At 28.0% G+C, this 6,334-nt stretch overlaps 1 pseudogene; it reads left to right on the top strand.

The window, feature by feature from the left end:
- Positions 1-1,725: 1,725 nt before the first annotated feature.
- LOC150029999 (AT-hook motif nuclear-localized protein 28-like) lies at positions 1,726-4,166 on the top strand (annotated as a pseudogene).
- Positions 4,167-6,334: the final 2,168 nt, after the last annotated feature.

Here is a 6,334-nt window from a genome sequence, read left to right as displayed (position 1 = left end):
GGAAATTACCTTTGCAAAAAAAAACTTTAAGAGAAATTGTTATTTTTAAAATAAAAATTTTCACCTTACAAAACTAACATCTCTTTCTCTCTTTTAAAAAAATAAATGAATAATTTTTAATACTTTTTCTAACCTCTTTTTACTTGGGATGAGATTTTAATGGAAAGTTTACAAGGGTTAAAAATATCAATTTGTCCATCATTCAAGTGTTTTACATTTTATCTTTTGCTATTAACTTTTCATAAATCCAACTTCAATTTTAGACCTTATAGGGAAAAAAAAAAAAAAAAAAACCCATCGGTTTTTTATTTTTTTATTTTTTTGTAAGATTGAATTTTTTTTTTGGAAAGAAAGGTTTTACCTTGAATTTCCCCTTAAGAATTGAAAAAAAAAAAATGGGGGAAATTGGGACAGGAAATCCACAATTCTATTTCTTACGGAAAATTATTGAACTTTTTTAAAAAAAAAAAAAAAAAAAATCTCAAATCAAAGAATAGTAAATAAAAAAAAATATATAAACCAAAAAAAATATCCTCTTACAAAAAATTCATAAATTTAAGTTTAAAATACTAACTCAAATGTACTTGAAAATTTGGAATTGGAACCGGTTATTAAAAAAAAATAATAATAAAATAAAACTTAAGAGAACTGGAATTGAATTCGTTAATTTTTTTCCTTAAAAAATGCGGAATTTGTCTAACTGAAATTTAACTAATTAACTTTTGGTCTATAAATTTCATGATTTAAAATAAAATAAAAAAATACATACACAACATTTATCGCGAAATTCAATTTTCCGATACCCTAACACAGAATAGGAAATGTAAAGTTTAAGTAGTCGAAAAATTGGGCAAAGAGTTGTTGAACTTTTTACTAATTCTAAAAAGAAAAAAATTATCTCTTAATAATTTGAGTTTGTTGTGCTATTATGTATAACTAATGATGTTCCACGGGACCGATGGGGGATCGGAAAAATGTCATTCCCCAATCCCTATTGAAATTCTCACACATGTGACTCGGGTTCCCCCTCACCCCCTCCCAGATTTTTCCCCGTTACTTTTTTTAAAAAAAACTAATTAATTTAAATCGGTAATATGGATCAAATTTTAATTAAATAATAAATTTTCACCTAGATTTTAAAAAATGGTTAATTTTTTATATTGACAATTTGAATTTAAAAATAAATTACTCAAATTTTGGCCTTAAAAAAAAAACTTAAAAAAACTAATTAATATTTTTAGTAAACAAAAATAAATATAAATCAAATTATTCACATAATGATCTAATTTAAAACATTCAATTTGAACATAATAATAATTACATAACATTAGATAACTATATCTAAATAAAATATATAAAAAGCTATTTCGGGAACGGAGATGGGGACGGGGAATGCTTTTTCCTATCTACGTTCCCATTTAGCTCACAAGAAATTCCCCCCAGTGGGACCCACAGAGCCCGTCCCGTAGAAAAATTTGACATCCTTATTTACAACTCAACCAAATTTAAAACCCTATTTAAAGTAAAGAAAATGTAAAATAAAACCCTAGAAATGGGTCCCACTCCTTTCTCTCCAAAATCCAAATGGGCCCACATAACCAAAAAAAAAAACCCTCTTATTTTATATTCAAAGAAATTTCTCTCCTTCTAAACCCAAAAACACCAATTCCCAATTTTCCATTTTCCAATTATTTTCTCTCTTGAACTTGACTCAGCTGGTTTCCCATGGCGGACTACGGCGGAGCAATTTCTCTATCCCACCAACCTCCGACCTCCTCCTCCTCTACTCCTCCGACACAATCCCTCCAACCACCACAGACAAAAACCCAAAACCCCAATGTCGTCAACCGACAACTCATCCATCAAAAAGCCACGTGGAAGGCCACCTGGATCAAAGAACAAACCAAAGCCTCCAATAGTTATAACCAAAGAGAATGAATCAAGCATGAAGCCTGTAGTGATCGAGATCTCAGCCGGAAACGACGTCGTCGATACTCTCCTTAACTTCGCTCGAAAACGACATGTCGGCCTCACTGTCCTTAGCGGCTCTGGCTCCGTTTCTAATGTTACGTTACGACACCCTATGTCGCATTCTACTAATTTATCTCCATTCATGGCCTTTCAGCCTTGTTTCTCTTTCCGGCTCTTTTCTTGCTAATACGACGCCGTTTTCCTCTAAACCTCTTTCCTTCCTCTTCCTCTTTCGGGATTTGTCTTGCTGGCGCTCAAGGTCAGGTGAGTTTAAATCCGATTGGTATCTTAAATTTAATTATCTTTTTTTTTTTTCTTTAATTTTATTGTTTGAAGGCTAGTTAATAATTTTAAGAGGAATTTAAAATATAGTATCAAAGTTCAACACTTTCAAGTACCTTTGCTTGAATCTTAAGCTTTGTTTAGTAACTATTTACTTCTTAATTGAAGATAAAGACTTTTGAATGTGTTATACCAATTAGATTTTAAAAAATTGGTTTCCATTTCATTCCCATTTGTTTTAGTCTTTTCAAACTTAAGAAGGGGAAAAACAAATTTAAAATTTAAGTTAGATTTAAAGAAGGGAACAAAAATACAGTTGGGAAAACTACTTTCTTTTTATGTCTATTTAAAATAATTGGCATTACGTTCTTAAGGTTTAGGAATGATAACCATGTAGTTCTGTTTTAGAAGACTATTTTTTTTATTGTTTATTTTTTTTTAAAATTGAACTTATAAGCATTAATTGTGTATAAGAGTTTCTTTGTGGTGTAGTCTACTTTTTGTAATGTGTAGGCGGTAGGTTTGATAAATAACCAAACTAAGTTTTGAACAAAAGGAAAATGTTTTTCAAAAACTTGTTTTTAAATTTGGAATTTAATTTATTTTTTGTTAAAAAAAAAAAAAGAAAAATTTTCTAAAGATTTGGTGTGAAAATAAGTACAAATTTCAAAATAAAAATTACATATCATTAATAATTATTTTATGTTGTTTTTTGTTTTGAATAGGCAAAGTTTATTTCCTCTTCATTCTTTACCATGATCAATTACTTTATTAAGTATAACAATTGAATTCTTTGGACAAATTTTAAAACACAAAACAAGTTTTCGAAAGATATTTTTTTCATTTTTCAAATTCTGCCTTGTTTTCTAGTTCTTGGTACAAATGTAAGATATAAATGAAAAAATATTTTGAGGTGGAAATAGTTTGTCTCTAAGTTTAAATTTTTTCAAAATACAAAAATTCAAAACTAAATTATTAAAAAAAAAATCGGTCTCAATGCATTACAATGTAGTATTTTTTATTTTTAAAAATTAACTTTATAAACACTTATTTTTATTTGATGTTTTTATTAATTCCAATTTTTCTATGTTTTTAAACACTTGGGAAAAGTTTAAAAGTTGACAAAAATTTAAACTTAAAATTTGAGAAGAAACTAAGTATTAAATTTTAAAACTATAAAACTAAAAAATGGAAAAGTTCTCAAGCAAATTTCGATTTATCAAAGTTGAAAATAAACCGCCAAAAATAATACTGGTGTTATGAAACAAATTTTTTTGAGAAATAATCGTGGGTAATTACATTGGTAATATTTTTAGGAATAATAACCAAAGCGTATAACATCATTTAAAAAAAATTATAAATTATAGATTTATCAGCGATTGACTCTTATCGTTGATAGACTCTTACCATTGATGATTTATCGTTGTTTAAACTATTATCGTCGTTATATTTAGTCATCAGTGTTAGGTTTATCATTGATTGACTATTAATTTAGTCATATTTAAAAATTTTTTTACATAAAGTTTATATATGTTAATATATAGGTTTAATGGTCTATATTTGAACTGTCTGTAAATTGTTATAAGTTATGGTGAATTTAATCTTTTCAAATCATATTCTTGACAAGGTATTCGGCGGCATAGTTGGCGGGAAAGTGACGGCAGCGAGTCTCGTGGTGGTGGTTGCAGCGACGTTTATAAATCCAGTGTTCCATCGACTGCCAAGCGAGACAGCGGAGGACGACGAAGGGGCAAACCCGCCCATCAACACTACCGATGAGTCCCCCGTCGCAGCAACTACAACAAGCTCGGCAACTCCGATGGCGGTGTGCATATACAATGCTCCATCTCCCCCGGACCATGCAATGCCATGGGGGCCGAGTTCTCGATCATCTTATTGAAACCCCTATTCAACATAACATACACATCTTTTGGGGATGGTGATTATTCGTCGTTCTAGGAACTGATATTACAATAAATATGTCTTTGTTGGGAGGCTCAATTTTTTGTTAATTGGTAATGTTAAATGTGATAATGTGTTTTTTTTTCAAAAAAAATCATTGTGTTATGTTTTTTTATTCCTTTTTCTTTGCAGGAAGGTTTGAATGGAAAGAGTTAGATGATTGATCTAAGAAAAAGTGCTGTAGGGCTTAGGGTTTTATCCAATGGTTATTTAATTATGAATACATGGCATAATTCTTTTTGTTTCACTTTTTCTTATGTATTATGTATAAAAAAAAACATTTTTATATATTTTTTAAAAGACAAAATATCATTTTCGTCCAATTTTTTGAAACAGGTGCATTTAGTCCTTAAGATTTCAATTTGACCAATTTAATCATGAATATTGAAGGACTTAGCAAGTATGAATAGATTTATTTGAAATGGAGATGTCGTGTGTTAGGTAGAAATACAGTCAAAGTCTTACATCGATTAATAAAGGGATGATCCTTATCTCCTATGATATGAGGCCTTTTGAGGTGGTTCCAAAAGCAAAGCTCCTTTTGAATGGTTTTCATGTGATATGAACAATATCGTAGCATTATGGAGATATACAGAGGTTCGTTGTCTCTAACATTGTGATTAAGCTTACAGTGTCTGAATTTCATAACATGGAAAAAGTGGAAACATTATCTCCAAGATGATCAGAATTAAATTGAAAATTAGAGGTATTTGGCAACCGTTCTACTCCTGAATGTCAACAGCTTTAGTAAAAAAAATAAATAAGAGGAAACAACCCATTAGCAAATGGTGATGAAAGTTGAAAATTTTAAAGGGAAACATGAAGTTAACAAAACATTTTGAGCTAGATTAAGAAGACACAGTGGAATTAAAAAGGTCCATTGAGATGGGTGGAGCAAATTTATAATATTTTCAGTATTTAAAATAGCAATAATAAATAGATAATTCGATAGAAAATAACCATTCAGACCTTTTAAATCTATTTTTAAAAAGAGATGGACTAAATTGGCTAAATTAAAACTTTAGAGACCAATTGTACCTATTTTTAAAAATTCGTAGACTAAAATTTTTTTTTTTCTTTTTCTAAAACTTGAAATTCACTTTAATTTTAGGATCTATTTTGGATTTGGTAATGATTTTGTTCTTTTGTATTTATTAAACTTATGTTTTCACTCTTCTAAATTTAATTTTATTGTTTGGACTTTTTCGTTTTAAATAAATACTTCATATATTAGTCAAATTTTAAAAATAAAAATAAGAAAAATACTATTTCAGTTCTCAAATTTTTACTTTCTTTTTAAAACATCGGTGCAAACTATATTTGGTTTAGATAAAAGCTATAGATAAAATAGTATTCATAAATTTATAGGTTGGTTGATAACTTATTTCTGTTTTTTTTTTTTTTGTTCATCTTCATTTTATAAAAAAAAAAATAATAAATAGATTTGTTTGATAATTATTTGTATTTGTTGTTTCTAAATTTAAAAAAATGTTTATAAACTAAATTTGAGAAACTAAACAGAAGTCTCCATAATTCTATTTTTTTTTTTTTTCATTTTCATGCATATACTATATTTCTCTGTCTCTCTTTCACACCTGCCTATTCTCCCCCTCTCTCCTCTTTCTCTTTTAAAAATTTCTTAACATTTTAAAACAGTTTTTGAAAATGATTTTGTTTTCGTTTTTTAAATTTCTTAAACATTTTTTAAACGTTCTTAACATTGAAAACATTAAAAATTCAATTAGATACTAAACATACATGTTTTTAGAAAACTAAAAGCTAAAAATAAAAACAAATAACCAATTGATGATCAAATTGCACATAAATTTTCAATTTTGTATCTAATAATTAAGTTTCTGAATTTTTCATTTTACATCTAATCTGTAACGACCCGTATTTTCCAATATAACTATTATAAGAAAAATACAGAAAACATAATCAAAACTAGATGAATGAATCTCATTAACAATTTAACACTATGGCTTGAGACTAAAAGCCAAAATTCAATAACTAAACTTAAAGTACTTAACCAATTTATGAACAATAAATAATTAGAAATCACTAAGACTAACAACTAAGAACAATTATGACAATCAAAGAGTCAAAAGTCTATACACCT

Source organism: Benincasa hispida, unplaced genomic scaffold, assembly GCF_027475165.1.
Source record: "Benincasa hispida cultivar pf3 unplaced genomic scaffold, pf3_genome.v1.1 HicScf703, whole genome shotgun sequence".
NCBI lineage: Eukaryota > Viridiplantae > Streptophyta > Magnoliopsida > Cucurbitales > Cucurbitaceae > Benincasa > Benincasa hispida.
Note: the sequence above shows the minus strand (reverse complement) of the source record. Positions and strands in the feature narration are given on the sequence as shown.